Genomic DNA, 23,996 nt, shown 5'->3' on the forward strand with positions numbered 1-23,996 from the left:
GGTAAGAGAACTTGACGTTTTGCATGTCGTCTTAGCAGTGCCTGTGTTTGTCTAACAGTCAGGTTGGAGCCAGAGCAGCTGATGATGCTTAGAAGCTGCAGGTAGGAGACCAGCGCTGATGCACGGCTGGGCTGCACGGTGCACATGCCGTAACTGCGCCTAGAGCCTGCCTGTCTGCATCCAAGCGTGTAGCACAGGACATCTGGCATCGATTCCACAGGGCAGATGTGCCGCACAGGCAGTGGACAGTTAATGCACCTCCATTTCTATCTCAGGCTGTTGCGGGACTCCCAGGTGCGCTGCTTTATCACAGAATAGGGTCCTACAGGTGCACCTTGGTGTTGCTTTGTCCTCACAACCTTACCAGGCAAGTTATGGGGTTGATAGATTTTAAGTTTGCATCTTTCAGACTACGTAACTCTGCAGTCTTTGTGGCAAGCAAGCTCACAACGCTGCCACTGCTGCTTCTCGTCTTTAATGGCAGCAGCAGCTTAAAACTCCCTCATGTGTGAGCACGTCTGACCTTGCTGCCTTCAGCATGCTGGAGCGAAGGCTTTCGCTGTTTCGATGAGAGAGGTTTGAAGAACAAATAGATGACTCTTTCTAATTTATATTGTTTCCTGCGAAGCTGTCCCTTCTGCAGGGGAAACACGGTAGAGCCATAACAGGAACAAGCAAACATCCCGCGCTTCCTGGTGACTGTAATGACTCTGCTGACTTGAAATGCATCATTGCTTTAGTCTATCGCTAGCTGACTTTTATCTAGGGTGTTTTTTATGTTAATGATTAGACATTAAACAGTTCCCTCTAGAAACAAGCTATGTAGCTACTTGCCCTCGCAGAGCTTGTAGCATCTGTTTTAGTGCTGTTGCCATGAAAACAGGCCAAGCACCAGCAGCAGCCCTGTTATTGCCCTGTGGCCCCTTGCAGCACCAGCCCTAGTTACCTGATTGTTTTTATCACACCTTAAAGGAAACCCAAGCTTGCAAAAGCTTTACCTAAAATAATAACGTTCATGTTCTCTACTTCCTGTGTGCTTTCTTCCGTTAAATGTTCTAGTGTGAATTGGGTGTTTCTCTTCTAATAGCTAGAGAGGGTTTCATCTAGGGTCAAGCCTTGGAGAGGTCTCGGTAGCCTTCTGTTTGCAGGGGTTGACTGGCTGTTGGAAATGCTGAGGTGACTGCCTGTCACCATGAATTAAATACTAAAGTCATATCTGGAGCTTCAGACACAATGCAATGTAAACGTACACACGACTAGGATATTTACCCTTAAGCCAATGACAAATCTTGCCTGACGTTGGTAGAGCCAGGGTTTTATCAGAGGTGTTTTCAAAGGTATAAATTAAACATTGTGAAGGTTCCTGAAGAAAGGTTTATTAGTAAATCACAGCTCTGTAACAGGGTCCTGGGCACATGCCCACCCCAAGTTCTGGTTTTTTTATGTTGTATTTTAAAAAAAACACAAGAAAAAAAACCCTGTTGAGGTCTAAAACTTGTTGGGCTGTGTGTGTGAGGGTGGTGTTATGGCTGTAGCTGCAATGAGGACATGGGGGAAAGCGTTGGGATCTTTGCACAGCCGCTTTTGTGTCCTGTCATTGTCACTTATGCTCTGCTCGGTGGTGTTTATGGGGCCAGGGCTCCTTAGGTCCAGCTTGGTAAACCTGTACCTAAGATTTCCTCAGTTTGCTACTGATTCTTGCATGATGGGTCCAAATTCCACATTTTCTTCTGCAGATTTCATTATCTGCCGCTTGACAAAGGAATATAATGCAGCAATTTTCCTAACCTAAATAGTGATTCTGAATGACTGTATTTCCAGCTCCCCTGTAACTTGTACTTAATTTAAGTGTGTGGGCTTTTTAATTTGATCGTTGTGGGGAGGAACAAAAAATGAAATGCTGCAGGTAGGCCTTCCTTTTCCCTTTCTTCAGTTAAATCTGTCTTTGTCATTCTTTTTCTCTTTGACTTCCATGAGTTGCTCAGGCTATTTTTCTCTAGTTTCTTTTGTTGTAGCTTCTGTATCGCAGTCTTACATCTTTAGAAATATATAATGCGTGTATGTGACTGCTTCCTTGCCTTCACAGCATCATTGTTGTCAGCATATGACAAATAACATGCGATTGATGGCTGACTAAGCATTCTGAATATTTCTTAATTCTTTGTGTGCCTAATATTGTTTTTTCTTGTGCATAGGGAGGCATGAGTGGATGGCATCTCTTGTGCCGATGGAGCCATCTTCAGACCTAGATATGAAATTGCACTGAGTGCAGACAGGTGCTCCGCCTGCCTGGCAGGAGCCAGCCTTAAAGCTGGGCGACCATCATAGCTGTGAAGCTGCTAATCGTTGAATCCATGTGACATGTCCCTCATACTTATTGGGTGACTTTAAATAGTTCTGTAATAGCCAGGTCTAGCCTGGTTTCAAGCAGGGAGAAAACAGTGCCTGTGTTTGTCAGTGTAAAAAGGGTCTTTGTAGCCATATGGCTACTATGTCTGCCTTCATTAAATAATAAAAAAAAAAAAAAAGTGTGAGGTGTTTCAGCTGGTTGGATCAAAGCCTGATGTTTAGAGTAGCAGGCATTCTCTGCAGGAACGTTTTAATTGCTGAAAACTCTCTCCATTTCCTTTTTTTAGGAGAGCAGTCCTTTTTTAAGCCAGAGAGCACATCTGCCTTTGTGCTGAAGAAGGTGGTGTGAACACTCTCTGACCAGGTATGTTTATGCAGCAGTACACCACAAAGCCATCCAAACCATCCCTCCTGCCTCACAGTTAATTTTCCACATCTTTGTATCCTTGACTCCGCAAACCAGGGGTATCTTACCAAGTGAGTAGTGTGAATGCACTAGCAGCATGCTCAGAGTCCACTTAGAGACAGTTTGACCAAGGTAAGTGTCTAAAATTGCCCCAAGGTCACACAGAAAGCTCATATGTAGCTGTTGCCTATAAGTTGGAATGCTTATTCTGAATTACATTCTCTTTCTGTGATGACTGTTACCATACCACAGTATCACCGCTCTGTAGATGGTATAATATTCTCAGGGGTAGACACAGTTGTGCCATGCATTATCTGCCGTACAATTCCAGGTGAAAAGATTTAAGTTTTGATAGGATGATATAAAGGTACCTTCAAGGTTATTAGTTAAAACTGACCTACCTTAAGAGCAGCTTTTCCAAAAGGCACTCACGCTTCCTTCCCCAAAGTAATATATCAGGCAGGGGAATGTTACCAGAGTTGCTTGTTGCCTCTGACTTGCCTCTTGGGCAGAAATTAGTTTTGAAGATGCCAACAGCGTGTTGGTCTTCAGCATCCTTCTGTGGGGCTGGTTTTGGAGTCTCCAAGAGAGGGCAGTGTGTCCCTGGCAGCTGGACCGCACAGCATCGCTGCCAGGCGTGCGTGCTAAGAAACAGCATTAGTCTCCAGAATGCTGAGAGAGCGTAAGTCCTTAAAACCATTTGAAATGAGTAATTGACTGGCAGGCTCATTAGCAAATGTATTAGGAGCTGTATATCATCATGTGACTCTTGGTCCTTTCCCCAGACTGTGGCAGGGATACAGCAGCGCTTCCTCTTGCCTCACTTTCCTAAAAAATGTCCCATCTGTCCCACTTGCGTCATTTTGCCCTACATTTTGCACTTGGTGTCTCCTCCAAGAGGGGAACGATGTTCATGGGATCAGCATAGAGCTTTGTTGTGAGTCAGAGTCAACTGGAGACTTAATTAAAAACATAAGGAATCGGGGAGAAAAACAAAAAAAGGAAAACTAATGGAGGTTGTTATATTATAATATTTTGCCTTGGGGCACCAAACAGGAAATGCTTATGCCAGTCTCCATCTCAAAAGCAAATCTTTGTTCACTGAAGAGGAAGATTTTTATTGAAGTATGGAAGCATACATGTCTCCCCAGCCCAGTGTGCTTTTTGTCCTTTTTAAGCTGTTCCTGCAGCAGGGCCTGTGAAAGACTTGTCACTGCTAGGTTTGGCTTCTGTTTTCAGGACCCATTTGTGAACCCTTTTGTTTTGTTCAGCTCTGCATGGTGAATAACCAGCAGTTCTCTGCTGCTAGTGAGGACTCTCACAGCACCTATCAGTTATTTAGGAAGCAGTTTTTAATGCTGTCAATTTTTGCCCAGTTCCTAAAGTTATGTGAAATCACCTTTATTGGTGACTTATATCTTGAAGAAGTGATGCTGCCCTGGCCTAGTAATCACTGATATATCAAGAGCACCCTGTTTCCCAGGTTCATTAAGGCATTTGGTTTTTTTACTAATTGACTGTATAAAATTGCTTGATAGCCCCTAGAAGATAGGGCACTTGTATAACATGAAAGTACATTGAAATAACCTCAAAATTTGCTTTGAGATAAAAATGTATCCCAGGAGAAACATCCATGTTTAAAACAAAACTATTAACCTTGCTTCTAAATCCTTCCTCAAGACATTTTTCTTCTTTCCCTTCTCACTTGCTGTAATGGCAGAATGACGTGAACTTCACCCATTGGTAGGAAAGGGGGAAAGATCCCCTCCCTGGGGAGCGCTTTATTGCTACCTTGCAAGCAATGCTAGTTTGTCATTATTTTTTTGTGTGGTGTTTTTATTGATTTGAAGTCAACAGCCTGTTGATGCTTAGTATTTGTTTTACTGGAACAGTTTCTGAATTATTGGTGCAACCTATGAAAATAGCTATACTTTATGCTGTTCAGCTGCTTGTCATAATATTTAAAAGCAAATGCCTGCACACTTTTATAATGGCACTTTAAGAATTATAAAGCTCAGCATCCCATCTGTGTTTCACTCTGGTATTTACAGTGTAATGAATTCTCCCTTGCTGCTTTAGCTGGATACTCTTTCACCTCCTCTTCCTGTTTCAAGCAGTTGTTAAGTTGGTGTACATTTTAAAATTCCTCCAATTTTTAGGAAGTTGTCAGCGACATAAAAGAACTTCTTGTATTGCTTATTTGCCTGGCAGAGGCATTGAGCTAATCTAATTATGCTAAACCTAAGCATCCCTAGAGTAAAGAAGTGTATTGTCACTGGTTTGATCTGTTTATAACAGCTGGAGGCATTTGCTAAAACTGGAAGATTTTTTTAATTTTTTTTTTTTTAGGAATAAACTTTCTCTACAAACATTTTTTGCTGCAGACATACAGATTTTTTTGTTGCTATTCTTAATCTGTCCTCTAAAAGGAGGAAAAGGTGATTTTTTGGATGAAAGTAAGTTGGAAAGTCCAGAAACTTATCTAGGCTATCTCCTAGCAAAAGAAGGCTGTTGCTATAGCACATTTTTGTTCCATTAGTGTTTGTACATTTTAAAATTTAATTTTCCAAACAGCTTCAGGAAATTGGCATCCCATAAGTAAAATTTTTAAAAATAGCTTTGTTACTGTTGAAGTAGGTCTTGTTATTTCCATGGACTGCTGTCCTGAGTGTATTACTGGTGCTCTAAAATCTTAGAAGTGTTTAACGAGATACTGCTAAGCAGAGTTGTAAACCCAAATATTTACTGAGGAATTAGTTTGTCCCGTTTCTTTAAAGAATGAACTCTTGCAAATGGAATGCAGCTGTCTACAACGTTTATTTTAAACTTTTTCCTCTTTTGCTCAGAGGAAAAACAAAGCCTGAGTAGGAGTGTGTGATTGTGTAGTAGCTGTCCTTCTGAATACCCCAGACTGCTCAGAGACCACTCTGCTTGCTGCAGAATGGCTGGGTAGGTAAATACAGTGCTCGTGTACCATGCTGCACTGCTCTGTGCTAGGCATCCTTGTTCACCTCTGCTCCTTTTCCTTAGATCCATGAGTGTTTAAGGCATTTCATGCTTCAACTTCAGTTATGAATTACTCTTTTTTTTTCCTTTTTTTTTTTTTCCTTTTACAGGGTTGTGTGGTCTAGTGTTGCACCTTCCCCCATGTAAAACCACTCGTGCATAGATGCCTTTGTGCACGAAGCTGGGGTGCCAGGCTGCTCTCCGTCCTCCAGCAGCACAGCTGCTAGCAGTGCTTTCTGTTGCTCTGCTCAGAGACCCCAAAGGAGCTGAGCTTCACAGGAGCAGCTGCTGGTCAGACTTTGCCTTTGGAGGGACTTTAAAGTGACAAGGGTAGTAGCATGGGTCCTGTCAGATGGTTTCTGTAGCTTTCAAGCTTGAAGCATAGATCCCTTGAGGTGTGAAGCACTGCAGGACATAGGGAAGGCCCTTTTTGCTTGTCTCTCCTCCAAGCCTTCCCTTTTTAGGACTTAAAAAATGTTCCAGAACAAGTTGCCAGAACAGACTTCCTAGCAACTTCACAATTAGCGACTTGCTTCCAAAAGCAAATGTGCACTGGCTGTGGCAGCTGTTACTTAGCAAAAATCCTGGGCTGTGTGCTGGAAAATGGCAGGAGTTCTGTGGACAAGGAAAAAAGAATCTGCTCATCCCTTGGAGGAATTAATGGGGAAAAGTTAAACTTTACAAGCTCTCTCTTTACCATGGATATTTTGCATTGGTTGTCCAGATGCAATTGTTTGATAGTGATTTACTATTTATAGGTATATATTTTTAGAGACATGACAAAGTCTACCTCTGGACCAAGATCTTTTTCCTATTATTAGAGTACTAAGTAGCAGAATTAAACCCAGCATTGGTTATTCCATTAAGGTTATTTAATTTTGAGCGCGATCTGAGCAACTTCACCTTCAGTAATGCATTTCTCTCCCTTTAACTTCACTAACATGTCAGCACTGGGGGAACCTGAACTTCTGGTGTGGGTCTGCACCCTACTTGCCCAGAGTGAGATGATGTGCCATGCTGCACAGCAGGTCATTACCTCATAATTGCAGCACTGCTCTGAATCACAGTCTTGTGCTGATGCATCTCGGTGTTGGTTCGTTATCTGTCGGTCAGCAGTACCTGCCAGGAATGCTTTAATTTAGCCCTGTGGTACAGCATGTAACAGTTCCCAAGTTCCTTGATTAGGGATCCATCAGGCATCTTAAAAGGAGCCATTTGCCATTTGCCAGCTTCATTTTCCATGAGCTGTTCTGTGTTACCTAATGGTGCTGAACGAGGTTGCATCGTCCACTGGTCCAGGGGGGCCTGAGCTCCATACCAGCCCCACCGCTGAGCTGCCGCAGCAGGCTGTATCACGCTGCTTGTATCGGAGCAGGACTCCCTTCTGGAATGAGAATGTCAAGGCTGTTCTGCACAAATAGTACACTGACTGGCTCTGTTTTTTTTTTAAATGCATGGCTCTTTAGTGCTCACAATCCTTGATAGCAAAATGAGCAGACTGCAGGCTGGAGTTATTCTTTAGAGCCTGTGCAAATACAGTTTTTTCTAGTTCTCACTTTAGAACTCCAAGTCAGATTGTCAAGAACATTGCACATTGACCTTCATTTACAAAGGTGGTAGGATTGGTGTCTTGTTCATTGTATGAATGCAGTGTCTTTTATGCTTTGCCATGTATTCAAGCATTCCTTAAAAGTCCTGAGGACTAGTAGCACAATCAGCAGGCACTTGCTACAGAAGGATGAGTCTTTGAATCTTGTATTCCTAAGCTCTCTCTAATCTTTTCATAGAACTTTTTATTAATCACAGTTGGAATAATTGATAGCATTGGCTGCCTGCCTGCTCCACAATCTGCCGGATCTTGGAGTGTCCGAGGGAAGTATAGCAAGTTCCTCCTGTCGGTGAGCTGGATGATCCTCGTGGAAAGGCTCTTCTGCAGAGACTGCCTCCCACAGAGTTCCTGGCACTGCAGGTTTTCTGGTGGGCTGGAATGGATGATCTGGCTTCCTTCGAGCCTTGCCCTGGCTTTGAGGGAACGTTGGCAGCTGCAGGCTCTGGCCCTGGGAGATGCTTTGCATTACCAACTGTTGCTGCTTCCAGTTAGTTCGGAAAGGAATTCCCCTCCTTGCTGCCCACACTCACTTCAAGGTATCTCTTAAAGTGCTGGTACTTGCATTGCTAGCTGCTTGCACATCACAGAGCAGGCTTGAGCAAGGGGTTTTTGGCCTGCACCATAAGCAGGACGTAGGTCAAGAAGGTCCAAATACAACAAGGTTTTTTTCCAAACCTGTTGGTGTGACAAATTCCAATGATGAGTAGCTGTTTCTAATGAGAATGGTAGAACCACTCCGAGACTTGCATGACGACTTTCGGATTCTTTGTTCAGGCTTTGTTGCCAGCAAGTGCTAGTGTGCAATATCCGCCTGGAGGAAATTGCAGCCTGCTTATCGACCATGTAGGAAACGGTACAAGTGGGAGATAGGGGAGTGTTCACTGTGAGTGTGGCTGTCCATGCACAGAGAGGTATGTGCTAAATAGTGAATGATGTACTTAACGTACCGGAGACCAGCTGACTTACTGAAGACCTTTCGCCAGCTGGGAAGTGCCGGCCAGCGTAACCTGATGAATGGCAGAAGGAGCATGTCCAGTTAGTTTACCTCCTTGGCTCTAGTAGTCTTGTTTTTGATGTCAGTAAACAGGAGTGTGTGCGGTCACACTTCGCTTGGCAAGCTTGGTCATGCTGCTGGATATCGTGTTCTTTACCTTTGCACTGGGAGAAGCGTGGAAGGAAGGAGGGGGCAGAGTTTATTCCAGCACACTGAGGTCAGGCTTGTTTTCCCTCTCTGAGCAAGAACAGACCAGCCCCTGGAGTCAGATTCTGCAAGCCTGTAAACAAAAGGCTCGCTTCTGCGGAAAGCCAAAGATGGTACTGTGTTCATCTGGAAAGTTGTTGGGTTGTTTTTTCCCTGCTGCAAACTGTTCCATGTGTATTAACTTGCAGTTCAAAAGTCTGTGCAGGAGAAATGCTGATGTTCATCAGGCATAGTTTGGGGTCTCTGCAAAGCTGGCACTGATTGCAAACCGGAGCGGGGGGGAAGCTGGGAGAATCCCAGGCAAGAGGCTGCTCCTGCAGCAGTGCTGGCTCATGCAGAGTTTGACTCCAGCCTAACAGGTAGCTTTCTAGCAAAGGGCCTGCCTACAGGCATGTCTTCTGCCCAACTTACTTTGCAGAGGCCATAAACCAGTACTGCAGAGATAGACTGTCTGGGATGATGATGTGTTAAATGTCCTTGTCAAACTTGTAGGTATGTTGCAGGGAGAGTGGTGCTCTCGGTGGTGTTATTCCCACCTGCTGCATGGGAGCTGCTCAGGGGCTGCCTTCAGCTGCAGAGACTTCTGCTATGGTTCTGGAATAGTCCCGAAATAGTAGTGACAGCAGAAAACCTACGCAGCTCTTAAAATGGTGACCGATTTAAAAAAAAAAAATAAAAAAAATTTGGCAGTCCAGAAGTCCCTGTCTTGATTTTAAGAGGAAAGAAAAGCAATCAAGACAGGTGCATTGACAAAGCTCAAGGAAGAACAACACAAATAAAAATATAGAATGTCTGTATTGTTATTTCAGGTTTTTACTTTAGTTACAGCTTCAAGACTTCATTTAGTCAAAAGGTAGATTAGATTTTGGGTGGCTTGTCTTTAAATGAGGCATTGAGCTCTCTCCTGCAGCTTGGAGGTGGTGGCTGATTCCTGTAGCAGCTTGGCATTTATCAGCTCTTACAGAGCACCAGAGGCATTTAAACAACTGCACATACTTCATGGGGCCAAGCTACTTGCTATTTAAATCTGTTTGCAATTTAGAAGCCGTAATTATTTTTTCATGCTGTGAAATCATGTATAGCTGGAAGAGTTAGGAGGCGATGGAGTGGGGACTGCAGCTGAAGGCTGGCTCGATGCAGCCTATGATTTATGGGGTCAAGTTCATCTTTTTCAGTGATTAGCAGGGTATTGGGAAAGTAATCTTGATTTATTTCCCTTATAAAAGGCACACCATCCTGTATGGAAAGGACTGAAGAGCATATTGACTTACTGAGGGCTGAAATTCCTCCGGACTGCTCATCGCACCCCCTTTCTGTAGAGGGTTATTAAGCTGTGCTGCAGGGAGAGACAGGAACTGTGATGGAAATGCCGCCTTGGAGGCAGAGCAAGGGGATCCCAGAAAGCACTGCTCCTGAGGACATGTTTTCCCATGTTCTTGGTGGCCTTTCTTGCCTGCAGGACCTTTCAGATGCTGCAGCACTTGTTTTTTCAGCTCCATAGACCTGTGCATGCTCCTTGCCTATCTCCCATGCTGTATTTTGGGAGGGCTGTGCCGCTCGGTCAACAAATTCCACTGAATTTCAGTCCCTTTGGGTTTATTACTGAATTCTGAACGGGGATCAGGCAGGCTTGTGCTGCTTTAACAGGAATGATTGCAATGAGCGAGGCCCCAGCTTTGGCATTTGCTATTTTGGGCCAGGAGGAAGGTGCAGGCTCCTCTCCACCTGCTCTCCCTGGGTGCAGCTCCCCTCCAGCTAAAGCCTCGGTGGGGTCCAGGGGCTCGATGCTGTGGCAAGCTTCACTTGAGGAGGGGGAATGTGAGAAAGCAGCAAGTGGTTTGCTGATCCTGGAGGGATGGATCAGCGGTGGTGGACTAGGAGCCGTTCAGAGGCTGATTGCAAACCTGGTGCCGTTTGCTCTGTCTCTGAAGTGTTTACACTTCTATGCCGTGCTCCTTTTTGGTCTCTTGGTCTCCTAACCTAACACAAATTCTTCTGTTTCATAGTAAGGCTTTTTCTCTTGCTATCACCTTCATATTTTTGTGGATAGCTGGCATTTGCCACTCTTGTTTGGAATATGGTATTTGTGGGAATTGCTATTCTCAAAAAAAAAAAAAATTAAATATTGATTTTAAAATGATTGTTTTGGCAAGAGGGCTATTCCTCTCCCCTTGATTTACTGAAATCTGAAGAAGATAGAGGTGAAAGAGGCAAGGCGAGCCGTGGCCTAAAACCCAGTGGAGAGTAAATGACGTGGGTTTTACTCCTTTTAAAAAAAAAAAATAAAAAAAATTGTTTGTGTTCAGACAGTAAGTGGAGAAAACAAGCAGGGTTGGATTTCAGCTCAGATGGATTCTTGGAATGAATCCATAGCTCTCGCTCACAACAGCTTTGACTTCAGTGTGGTAAGTGGCTGACCGGAGGAGGGTTGAGCAATGTCTTACTGGTAAGCAGGAAGGAGGACGTCCTGCGGAGCCGTGTAACGTGGTGTGGCAGGGGAGCATCCCAACATGCGAGCAAGCTAAACATGGCTTGGTTTTTCTCAGGGTGTTTTTAATTGTTTTCTTAAGGGCAGCTCATTCCTAGACCATTTTTTTTTCTGCTTGTTTCTTGAAAACTAAACCTGCCAGTATGTCTGTGTTTACCCAGAGGACTCTGCTGGCTTCTTTGCTAAAATGCTGCTATGCACCATTCCTCCCCAAAAATACAAAGGTGCAAACACCTCTCCTTCTCCCACTATGGGGGACTTAGGCTCAACATCTGTTGACTGTAGTTCAGTAGTTAGACTGCAGTGAAATCTAGAGCAGAGTATTTAAGTGAACTCTCATCCAGTAGTTGAAGCATTAGTTATCTCCAGTTTCAGATGCCACACATTCACATTCAGTGTCTGAAATACACAGTGTGACCTCCAGGTCATGTGTGTTATTTATAAAAACAAATGAAAATGGATTCCCTGTCAATGTGTCTGTTGTATGCAACAAAATAAAGATGTGCTTGGAAACACTGTAAAAATTCAAACAAAACAATGTTAATTTCAAAACATACCTGTGACATTTAGTTCTTTGGCATGGAAAATTGATATTGGTAAAACCAGACAACTGGAGTGAATGCAGTGCCTTTCTTATTACACTAATTATTGAAGTAAATATTGCTATGATTAAATTGCAGTCAGTGAAGTAAAAATATATTATTCCAAATTATAACTCCGTTAATAATGCACCTTCTGTTTAGTAGATCAGTGATAGATCTCCTGAATTCTCGTTTCCTTTCCAGAAGGAATCGTAACTGGGATCCCTGGCAGCAAGCGCACCCTACGAGACAGTAGCCGAAACTGCTCCACTGCAGTAAGAAGGTAAGCAAGAAGAACTCTACCCTTGTGAAACTTGCAGTATCGTTTCATTATTAATTTACCTTCCACTGATGGTTAAGTTTTACCTGCTACAGTGGGAAGATGCCACAGCAGATAATACTGTTGCGTTTGCCCAACTACATTAGCTATTCCGAGGTGCTCTTCTGATTTGACTCTTCGTGCTCCTGCCGGTCTGAGACAAAGGCTGGTGATTACTCGCTGCCCACGTGGAGCAACGTTCTGCTCGTTATGTAACAGTAATCCACCTCCTTAATTAGGGAAGAAGATCTATAGATTCCAAAGAAGACATGTCCCTCTTAGTCAGAAGGCGTGAGGTGTGTGTGGGAGCCTTTGTTCTTGTTGGGAGCCAAGGGAAGCAGCAGGCTTTAACTGCTGTAGCTGGATGATGAAGTTCAGTTTCCTTTTTTATCTAGCCTTTGCTGGAATGTATGTATGTGTTAACCAGTAGCACACGAACAGGAAGTACTGCAAATGATGGCTTTTTAATTCTGTATAATAGCATTTTTTTCTCTATGCTGGAATGTTACATTCTGCAAATGACCTGTCTTCTCCCTGCCCTCTAAGCAGAACGGTCAAGGGTAGAGGCAGGAGATTCGACACGTGATTTAAGGTGCATGCCTCACTTGTCCTGTGCTGTTGTCTCTCATATTTGGCTTCACATTGATCCCACTGAAGCTGTTACTTTCTGGAAGTATGCGACAACCGTAATGATTTTTATCCATTCTGCTGAGGACAGCTCTTGCGAATCACCTTGTATTCCATTAAAATTATTAAATCATCAGTTCCAATCTTCCCTGTACAAACAATCAACACTAAAACATTGTCTGGTAATGCTGACTAACAAATCCTGTAATTAGTAATCTCCAGTTAATGAAGCAGCTTGGTGATTAAAGCCTCATGACTTTTCTGTAGAAGAAATAAGTTAAATATCAGTTGTGCTGTTTTAAATTGCACTAGAGCTTGTGTGATCTCAGAGCACAGAATAAATCAGTAGCATTGTTCTAAAAGTTTTGGACCAGTTTGTGCATTTTGTTGATATTTTCTCTGTGTGCCCCAAATACAATATTTAAATTTGATTTAAAGTGGAATGATGCCTGTAGCTGTAGTTCACCCTCTGGCAAGCTTCACTGACTTGTGTAAAGAGTAGAGGCCACATTGGACAAGTGAACTTTAGTGTGCTTGAAGGAAATGACAGTGAGATTAAGCACAGTGTTTGGTCTGCACCGACTTCCTAGAAACAGCATTGCACGAGCATATTTCCACTGCTTCCTTTTCCAAAATAGTTTCTGCAGTTTTTCACGCAACCTTGTCTTCACATATCTCTTTCTTCCGATGTCTTGAATCCCGACTGCCATACGGATGGCAGTTCTGTGGCACTGCACATGACGCGATGCGGTTGGGTCTAACCACATCCCATTTGTCCATCATCGCCCTGCTGGTCACCAGATGCTGACTTAAGTGCAGCTGCTTATATGAAATAGTTAGAAATCTTTTTAGCAGGCTTTAAAGAAATGATATCTGTTGCTGCTTGGAACACTTAAATAGCTGAAAATTTCACAGTGGAATATGGATTGCAGTACATGAGTGTTGGTGTCCCCTTTCTCTGGTCACCTCCATCTTTGTCGTGTAATACTTGGCATGAGTGCTTTCCGTGGAGCCTCAAAAGTCCCGTTGTGCATCAGCAGTCCTTTTGTGAAATCCTATATTTCCTGTCCCATGTGTGAAATACCAGCAAGGTAAAGGAACTTAAGCTTGGTGAGATGACAAACCCATAGCTGAGAATAGAGTATCTTGCTCACATACTTCTGTTGTCCTAGAGATGGATTATCTTTAGATCAAGGGTGCTGTATTTCAAAGAAGAGAAGGAGTGTTGCTTGCTTCTATTAGTGTACCCATTGGAACTGAAGGGGCAGGAGACTGAGCAAGTGTTTCAAACCTCCCCGTTTTTGGGAGGCGTTTGATATCCCCACTGGGGCTTTGGGGAGAAGTGGGTCAGGCTGATGCTGCTTTGGGGCAGGAAGAAAAGTTGGACAGATGACCAACGGTTGCTGTTCTGCTGCAGTCGCTCGGAAGCATTGAGATCTATGTGACTCCAAAGCCAGTGGTTCTGTGTTTCTGTGTGTGTCGCAGCAAGGCTTTTGGAGGTGGAAACGGTGGCTAAATGCACACCTTTGTGCCTTTTGGGTGTCAGTTCAGTGGGAAAAACTGCATCTGGAGTAACTGCCTGCAGTGAGCTGGTCTGAACTGCAGAGGTCTCTGTTAAGCCACCTAAGCCTCTGGAGTATTTTAAATTTGAAAGCTGTTGTTATGCTGTGGCTTTTTAATATTAAATAATGTATATACATTTTAATAAAGAGGCTGTTGTGGTACCATTGCTTTAACTGCAGCTACAGCTAACAGTGCAGTCCAGCCAGCACAGTGGAGCAAGGCACTGCAGAGGACACGACTCCTTGCAGAACTCCCTGGAGCACATGGAAGAGTCAGCTTAGGCTTTGCAAGGAGGAGAATGGCTTTTCTTGCTGCTCTTAGGATCTTAGCACTGATCCTAGCTCTGCAGAGCAGTCCCGATCCAGAGATGCCTACAAAAAGCGAGGTTTCTGCCACCTCGCTGTCACAGAGGTGGGTGTCAGCAGATGGCAGCACCCTGCCCTGCACCGGCTGTTATTTCTGGCCGGGAGATTCCTTGGTCCCCTGGATTCAACACCACAGTCTAGACTTACTGACAGACAGGATTCTTCTCCTGTTAGGTAAGCAAGATGTAGACGCCCATTATGCAAATTCCCAGCCATAGTGTCCCTCTCTAACATTTTTCAAATTGTCTAAATAAGGTGCTGTTTCATACAAAAATTTGTAGCAAGGCTTTTGGGTAGCTTTCAGCTGCCTTGCCCTCTAGGCATGATTTTTTCCTTGAAGATAGCTAATCAGTGCAGCCTGAGTGCTTTTTGCCCTTAGCAGCTGTCCAGAAGTGGAACAGGAGGCAGAGGCAGGCTGCATAAAGGGCTAATGTTGTTCAAGTAAGAAACTTAACGGCCAGTAGCTCTTGTCCCTGTCACTGCAGGGCTGTCCATACAGGCTTCTACATGGATTCTATTAAATATAACCTCATTACACAGACTTAACAGGCATTTTTTTGGTTTCTGAGCACTGTAAGTGTACATCCCAGAGAAGAGAAGGGTTAGAGGGTACAGTGACCCAGTGCCTTTCCCCATTGGGCTGTCAGATCTGGACAGAGGTGTTGCCCTGTTCAGTGGCTTGTGTGACTCATGCCTGTTGTGTCCTAGGGTGAAAGAGGTGGGAATTGATCATGACTGATTGTCCAAAGTGGCTGGAAATGTCTGTGGCATTTTTACTTTTTCATTTTTTTTACAGAGAAATTAAATGAGCCTTTCAGGCCTGATGACTACTGACTTACTCTTGCAGCTGTAGACCAGAGAGGCTCTTGTCATGTACTTGTATGAGCACTAATTTCTGAGCACTTAGTATTTCTTCAAATCTTTTATAATGTGGTTCTGTAACTAATATCTGTCCTTCTGCCCCCAGTCTGAAGTTGCTTTAGACTCTTCAAGCCTCAGAGCACACAGTTTGACACAAATAGCTGGGGAGCGATGACTGGAGGCTTAACAAGATGCTCGTTGGGTCAGTATCTGGCAGCCAACCAACAAGGCAGATTTTCAAATTGCTGTTAGTACTGCATGGTGATCACATCTCTTCTCAAGAAAACATTGGAAAGCTTCCTAATCTTGAATTCACTGCACAGGCACATGATTTTCTGGGAATTAGCTTGAATGCACTGCAGAATAGTTCATAAATACCTACATGGCCTAATATTAGATAATGGAAAAACAAGTACAGCAGGGGTTTTGTCGGTTTTCTTCATGGTGGCCCTGCAGCCGGCCCTGGTAGCCTCTCTATTTATATCAGCAGCTGCCAGCTTTGATGATGTTTCTATTCCTTACCTAAGAGAGGAAAGTCTGTATTTTTTAAATTGCAATGTTACTCCTGTTTTACTGAGTATTTGTTTTGGGGCATAGTTAATTCTTTAAAGAATTTTTTAAGCTATTTTCGGGGGAAACAATAACACACTATACCCTGTGGTGTCTGCAAAGCTGTAGTGTTCAAGCTGATGTTGACAGCCAGGAGTAAGACTTTGTCCTTTGCTGCCCTCACAGTGCTGGGTGGGACTCTCCTTTCCCGTCATTTGGGCTGTGATCCCATCCCTTCCTGCATGGGAAGGCTGTCCTTCAGCCTTCTCCTGCACTAAGCCCTAAAACGTGCTCTGCACATTACAGCTTATTGCAGTCCCCAATTACTGTCCATGACACGCGATACGATCTTTCATCTGCAGCTTCCCAATACATCTGTGCTCTCGGTAACTTGCATGAGTTAAAACGTCTGCCTGCTTCCAGCAGCATTATATAAACCATCTCCAGCTTGCCTTCTCATTTTGAAAGTGTATTTTAACATTTCTGCTTTAAGATCTGAGATAATGAAAGGGGGTGAGCGTTGCTGAGTCAGTTCTTGCTGGCTCTGGTTTTTGTCCTTCCTGCCCTCCCACACCATCCACCTGCACACCGAGCTAACCTTCAGCAGCGACAGCCCCCATGGGCTTTCCTCCGAACAGCGAGCAGTAAACAGAACCTGGTTTCCTATGCTCCTGCTCCTTGGCCTAAGATAACAATCTAGGCTTTTTGGAAGAGCTGTGGCTGAGGAGGTTGGACATCTGGGAAGGAAAAAAGGGGTCCCTGAAAGTTTGGGCAAGCCGCTGCTCTGTCCTGCCTTTGCCAAACTGGCAAACAGCCAGGATAGTTAAATCAGCCTTTCCTTTGAAACACTGAAACTCTGGGTAAACACGAATATATCCTTATGGTTGTTTCCAGCTGCAGAGCTGAGGTTTCATTGTTTGACGGTATTGTATGCAACCCGGAGGTGCTCGATGCTGTCGTCTGCTGGCTCAGGAGCTGACCGAGTTAGTCACACGACTGAGCAAACCTGACATTTGTTTTGGCATGTGAGATGCTGATGGGCATGCAAGACATTACCCACCACTGTTTAATGAGTTGGTAGGGTGGCATCTATGGTGCAGGCGATGTAAATATCGATTTGGGTTTGTTTTTTTAGAAAACCATTGTGCTCTAGCACTGCTCACGGTATCACACGTAGTCAGTGAGCCTCAGAACTGGCCTGTGTTAAACCAGGTTTGTCTGGCTTGTAGTAAGTTCTTCGAAGTTTAAAGCTGCCTAAGCACTTTTCTATCGATGTGCAAAAATGCTTACTGTGATTTTTAAACTAAACCTTCTATTTTCTGGTGAGATAGGAAGACCTGGTTGTGGGCTAACTGGAAGAACAGTTCAGTCCTGTGTGAACTTGTAGACAAGACAGGGAAACAATCTGTTCTGCTGTGAAATTCGGTCTGTTTGAAATGCAAATCACTGAGAGTGTACAGGGGATTTAGGTGAATAATCCAACTGTCAATTGTTTCTATAATTGATTTCTAACTTTCTAGTGTGAAAGCCCTCAATCTCTTATCTGAATCTTGTTGAATTTGTGCTTTCAAGTTGCAGAACAGAGTTGCATAGGCATATTCTCATAAAATAGGTTTGCTTGTTCTTTATCTAGTTTTTCTAAGTATAGATATATGTAAAAGTGCCTGAACAGCACTATCTTTACATATTTCCAGCTGGTTTCCCATCCCAGCACAGGGTGCACATACAGCTGCTCTCTTGCTGCCGTCTGGACAGGCTTGCATTCCTCAGCCCTGAGGCCAGCATTCCTCTGCTCCTCTGCACCAGCTCATTTGTTTAGTATTTGTTTAAATTTTGAATCCCAGAACTGTCTCCAGATCACTTAAGCTACCAGACACCTTTATTAGTTGTACATACAACCCCCACCCTCTGGCACTTTAAATCTTGTTCATACTTATTAAAATAAAATGGATATTGGCAACTTTCAGTTGCTTGTTCCTGTACTTAACTGGAATTAATCTGGAATCCCCAAATGCCATTTGATTGAGTAAAGGCAGTTGCAGTTTGCTTATTAGGCACTCAGCTATTTCAGTTAAAAATCTGAAAGGAAAGTTGCTTTTTTTTCCAGTCTTGATGGCAGCTTGGACTGGAGAAACCTCCTCTGTTTTGGGTTTCTCCTTCTCTGCTCAGTGTACGCAGGAGCTCGTATGTGAGCTATTCTTTCCTTAGAATTCAGCTTTTCTGCCAGTCTAGCCCAGAGAGACTCACAGTGTTATTGTCACGCCCTCCCAGCTGTACAAGGCCACGTGGAAAATGTGCGTGCAAAAGTGTCTAGAAGGAACCAATTTAGTCAGTAAGTAGTTTGGGTGCCATGCTTATAAACCTGAAGTGCATCTCTGCTTTCTGCCTGTTGCTTTTCTCAGCTTATTATTGGTAACTGTTTGATGGAAATGGATAACCCACATCCATCAGGTCAGACCAGCCTTTGGGGGAAAAACAAACCAGCCCCAAAACACAGACAATTCATCCTATTCCTCAATGCCTTTGATATAGTTCTGAACTCTGTTCAACTCCAACCCAGGCTGGAGGCACCAAGACAGCAGCATTGGAATTCTTCATCTTTTTAAAAAACTAGACGTAAGTAGGTTTTTGTTAATCAGGACTTTCTGTGTAACCGTGAGGACATGGCCAGGACTGTGCCAGGAGCAGTAAATCATTGATCAAGAAGAAACAGGCAACCCCAGTACAAACAAATTAAGAACTTGAACTTTCTTTGGAAGCCTCCCATTTGAATATTACCGTAGCCTGATGATGAAATATAATCGATTCTCAGCATTTGGAAGCGTACCAGCAGGCCTCTGACCGTTAATAGCCAAAGGTTGGACAAAGCTGATTTAACCGTATTACATCATCTGTCCTAGGAGCTGCTTAAACCTGAATCTCCTGGGACTTGTCTTTGCTTCTTCAGGTCTTTGCTTCAGTAGCTCTGAACTGAAGGGATGCTTTATTTCCTCAGCAGATCTCAAATCTGTTTTGGTGTTTCTGCAGATAGTCCCCAGCCTGGGGACAGCTTTGGTTCTATACAAAATACCTGCTAAGAATAACTTTGTAGAGCATCTGCAACAGAATACAAAAAAACCTCAGTAACATGAGGATAGGCAGTTTCGTCCAAGAAATTTCCTTATAAAGTATTGCTATGGCTGCAAAGCCCTGCCAACAGGAGTGGCCCATGCTGCCAGTAATTTCTCTCCTTTTCCTTTCCCTGTTGCAGTAAAGGCTGTGCTTCTGCCAAAGTCACACCCACTGCACTGTGATCGATGCAAAGTGCGGAGGTTGCTGAAGATCCGCAATATACGGATTTTTGTGCCTGACTTTGAAACTGGAGATGAGGAGAGGGTAGTTCTGCAGAACAGTTGTGAAGGATGCATACTGCCAATTTTAATCCTATTGCAGCCAGCCCCTGAAACAAAAGAAAATGAATCCTTAGTGTGCTGAACAACACTTGCTGCCCCTTCTCATTGGTTTCGGGGGGGGGGGACGGGACACGACCAAACCATGAGTCACGTAAACTGCTTTTACAAGTCTTTGCCTCTGCAAACCAGTCCTGCTCTTCTTCATTTTTCTTTCACTCTGCAAGGAAAGTGGCTAAAAACAAATTAACTGCTAGTTTTTGTGGGACAGCAGCTAATCATCCAAGCTCTTCTGCAAGCTCTATAAGAAAACTTTTTCTTTTTTCTGACTATTGCACTTGAGCTAATCAGCACAAAATGTGTGCTAGGATGAAGGCTTGCATCCTAACATACTCTTAATGCTGCTGTGATTGAGCTGGTGGGGTTAGCTTTGGGGACACAAGCTTTGGGAAGCTCAAATCTGTCAAGAATGAGCAAAGTTTGTCATGCTTTGGCACAAGGAATAGCAGGAAGTATTTTGAGGCTGTCCCCAAGAAGCCTCGTTCCTTTTAAAAACAAAGCAGATTAGCTCAGAAGGCAGAAATTCCGTTTTTGGGCTTGTGCCCTCCAGGGTTCAATTGTCTGCAGCTGAAGGAGCCGCCTCTGTCCTTGGTTGAAGGGGAGATGGCTCTGATGCAGAGCTGGGGGCTTTTATGTCACGACTGCGTGTTAGAGCAGCCGTAGAGTGAAAGTTATTCATCTTTTGTAGTAAAACCTTGTGTTCAGCAAAAATGGTTACTCAGTCTGCAAACACGTTATGCGGGCTTTTGAGATAAGCTGTAATTCAAACCTTTAGGTTGTCTTGAGCAGGTTTTTTTGTTAGTTAGCTCCCTACTAATGATGAATGTATCTTACAAAATATTTGGTGGTTTTTTTAAAGGTTTGGAATTCTCAGTGCTTTTTGCAGTGTCATGTGAGATCTTGCAACAGGTGATCCGTAGAGGAATAACAGTTAACTTCTGCATTGTGCAAAGGATTTCTTGTTAGCTGCTGGTCGTTGTGCAAGCACATTTACAGCTTTATCAGCATTGACAAGAATCCTGTCTCCTCTGTGACAAATGCTGTTTTCTGTCTGTGTCTAAGTGCTTTGTTAAAATTTACAGTGGCCTTGCAGGAAAAGAAGGTCAGTTTTTCCGAGGTCACGCAGGAAAGCTGTGGCAGAGCTGGTGTAGGATCCTGGGCTGCAGTCTCCAGGTCTGTGGTTTCACCTCGAGGCTCTCCCTGCTCATGGCTCACTGCGTAGCTCTGAAACAGAGGGCGAGAGTGACTTACTCAGAGGACCCACTTATTTTTTAACTATGGTGTGTGCCTCTGCAGAGCTAGACATGACTAACTGTTCTCCGAGGCAGGCATTAAAGCAACCTTTGCTCAGAAAGTGTGCCGGGGAACACTGTAATCTTGGAAGAAGGCTGGACAAAATCAGGCTGCCCCAGTACCTTCCCAGGGTTGCCGCACTCAGAGTCAAGCTAACAGGTGAATTTGTGCTCTGTCTCCAGTGCTTGTATTTGAAAAAAACACTTCTAAATGCAACAGCCACTGCTCAAAGTTGAATTGCATTTGAAACAGGGCAGGACTTATAGTTCTCCACGTCTAATTTGAGCTCAGCGAGGTGCTCAAAGCATTTGCTAGACACTCATCCAGCACCACTTAATGACACCTGATTTTTCAGAAGGTCTCTCTCATGTCCCTGGCTGACAGCTGAGTTGCCATGTTTCTCCCCACAGTCTGTAATTTGTCGGTGATGACCATTCTTTGATGTCCCTTCTCTTCACCTTTTCTACACATGAACTTACAAACCAGCTTTCCTTCCCTCCTATGTGCTTGAAAAACTTTTCTAAGAATTTAATTTCTGCAGCATGTGCAAAAGTCTTCTGCATTTTTAATCAGACACAATCAACAGTGTGCAGATAGGCAAGGGAAAACTGGAGATCGTGGCAGTCTCTGTGTATGACTTTTTTAGTGTAATTGAGGTAATCCCAGTTTAATATGTCAAAAAAAGATCTGGGGCAACATCCCGATTCTCTCTCTCCAGTGGCCTTGTTCAGATTTCAGTCTCCTAAGAGGTACCTTGAGATGCTGTGATTCTTTGTAACCTGGTTTTTTTTTTTTTCCAGTTTTCTCCTTTCCTTGTACCTCTTGACACCTTCAGAGTTAAGTTTATATCAGACTAAAATTTGCCAGTGTGAACACACCTTCTCTCAATTTTCTGTGAACTGCGGCCTGATTGTGAATTTTTCTCTGTATACAGAGGAGAAGAGACTATGAGACCCTAATGTTAAACATATTTGCCTAAAAAAATCAGAGTAAGGGTTTGCTTAGTTGGATGTTTAGGTTCAGCAGAATAGATTTGCTTTGTAGACCAATACCAAACAACTATTTGGTATCTTCTGTCACCATCATGAGTCACCCCTAAAACATACTTCTGCAGCAAACTTATCAGCGCTGTAGGTCTTGTCTGAATGCATTCCCAGCTCCTGGCTGCCCTCCAGCCATTTCATGCTGCATCGCTTTGCAGAGGGGAGCCTGTTTGTGTACCTGTCTCCTTCACTGCTCTGGGGTCATCTTGATGCGATACTGTCCCTCCACTTACACAGAAAGTTCGTGCCTTGGGAGCTGGGGGCCTTTTATAGGGCCATGAATTTTTGGGTACCCTGAAGCGATGCATGCAGCCCTTTGAGGGGGATGGTCACAGACCTCTGGGAGACCAGCGAGATGGAGAGGGTGCACCCCGGGAGCACTGAGTACATTATGCCCATTAAAAGCACCCGCTGCTCTTACTTCCTCAAAGCTGGCATGTCAATCCAAGGATATCCTGCTATTTGGCTGAATCGTGGAAAAAGGAGAGGGGAGAACTGATGCAAGGGTTCAGGTTCAGAGGTGTGTCCGAGACAACAATAAGGGCTATCTGCCCTCATCTCCCATGGTTAGCTCGATTGAGTGCAAGGGTGCGAAAGTGCAATCAACACCAAAAATCTGCTCTGTTATAGCTTGAAGTGATGTGAAATTCGAGATGGATATGACTGAAATGCTGCAATTGCAGTGGAGGAGTAGCTGCATGCATTCCATGGGGATATGCACAGTGTATTTATTTTTGCTGGTGGGATCTCTTGTCTTCCCATTGTTCTCTGATCTGATGCTTCCTTTGGTCTTTCTTGATATGGATGTTGCTATTCGTTCTTCAGATGAGTTGACACCTCTTTGTTTTCACTAGCTTTGGGGGAATGACCTCTGCTTTCCCACAGTCAGGTGCTGGATTTCACAGCTGTCTTCTCCAGGACGGGTTTCTAGCCGGTTGCCATTTGAGCATCGCATCTGGGAAATGCATTACTGGGTAAGAATGGCTTGAAATAGGGTTCACAGGTCCAACAAGTTCAGTTTAAGGAGCACAGTTGGTTTTGGAGAGCTTGGACCTTGGGCAAAAAGGGTAGTGATGGTCCCTCAGGGACCCTGAAAGGCAGCAGGACAGGAGGTGAGCTGAGAGCTTGAGATGAGTTGCAGTAAACGGCCATAGCTGGAGAATGGGAACGGCTGCTCCGTTGTCTTTGTGCCAAAACAACGCTGGGAGTCTCCCCAGGAGAAATAAAATGGCTTAGTTCCAGTGTTTACTGTTGGATGGGGAAGAGCAGTGATGTGCTTACAGGCCGTTCACACGGCTGGGGCTGTGTGAATCATGTTGCACAGTTACCCAGCTCCGTAGGTCATCTGTCTGCCTTGCTTGGCTCTCCTGGACGTCTCCTCCCTTGCCATTCCCACGATGGGAGGGGAGGGGGAGAAGATGTGGTGAACTCGGTGAGTTTCCTGTGGTTGGGTGACTCAGTTAGTACTCAGTTGTGTTACTAATGCTTCTGATGTGTCACTAGCTGATCAGGTCCAAGCACCCTAAAACCTGCTGGTAGGTAGTGCCTGGTTGGCACGTGGTGGCAGCCATCCCTGCTACGGCTGTGCCACCTGGAGCCTCTGATAACTGTGCTTCAGAGACAAAATCCTGCTTGTCTTTAGGATGCCTGTGAATATACCGTAACAGTTTGTATAAAAACTGTTCCAGAATGCAATTCCCTTGGCTGTCAGTTTTTCTCAATCAAAGCCAAATTTATCTGTTTCAGCCTCAGCCCGATGCTCCTGGTTTTGATGGAGCCCAGTGGTAACAGTGGGTTGCCTTCCAGGTGTGCAGTGTCCCTCCACTCTAGCCTAAACACCCTGTTTCTTTCAGCACCTTTTGCCTAGAGGCTGTTCCCGCATCCTTTTCCAGAACTCATAAGTATGAAACTGGTACTTCCGAACACATGGCTGCGTTTCTGCAGTTTGATTTCTCTCTTGTAATATCAAACTGCTTTATTTTTCCTCCCTCTAACAGATAGCAGAATTAATGCGGGTTGTAGGTGATGTGCAGCTAATGGTCTCTGTTAATCCTTGCACCTTTCTTCCTATTGCTATCAGGGCTTGCTCCAGTCTCAGATGTTCAGGGACTGTAATAATTTGGCTCTTTCACACCACTGCTCCTTCTTAATATTAGACTGAAATTAATAGAGGTATAGATGCCATTGTCCTGAGTATGCTTTGCCTTAATACTTCACCTGGCAATTAAAATGGTCAGCAGGAGTAGCAAAGCGTAAGTCTGAGTTAGAACAACAATATTCCTTAATG

At 44.2% G+C, this 23,996-nt stretch overlaps 1 protein-coding gene across 1 annotated transcript in view; it reads left to right on the plus strand.

Annotated features, from left to right (window-relative positions):
- Nucleotides 1–2,635: 2,635 nt before the first annotated feature.
- The window catches only part of GNG7 (guanine nucleotide binding protein (G protein), gamma 7), a 59,305-nt gene continuing 37,944 nt past the window's right edge, over nt 2,636–23,996 (plus strand). Inside the window, exons 1-2 of the mRNA XM_010563196.1 lie at nt 2,636–2,713; nt 11,845–11,923. The gene's annotated coding sequence lies outside the window, so the exon portion shown is untranslated. The remainder of the gene's footprint in view (nt 2,714–11,844; nt 11,924–23,996) is intronic.

This window comes from Haliaeetus leucocephalus, unplaced genomic scaffold (genome assembly GCF_000737465.1).
Source record: "Haliaeetus leucocephalus isolate CR32 unplaced genomic scaffold, Haliaeetus_leucocephalus-4.0 Scaffold164, whole genome shotgun sequence".
In the NCBI taxonomy this organism is placed as follows: Eukaryota; Metazoa; Chordata; class Aves; order Accipitriformes; family Accipitridae; genus Haliaeetus; species Haliaeetus leucocephalus.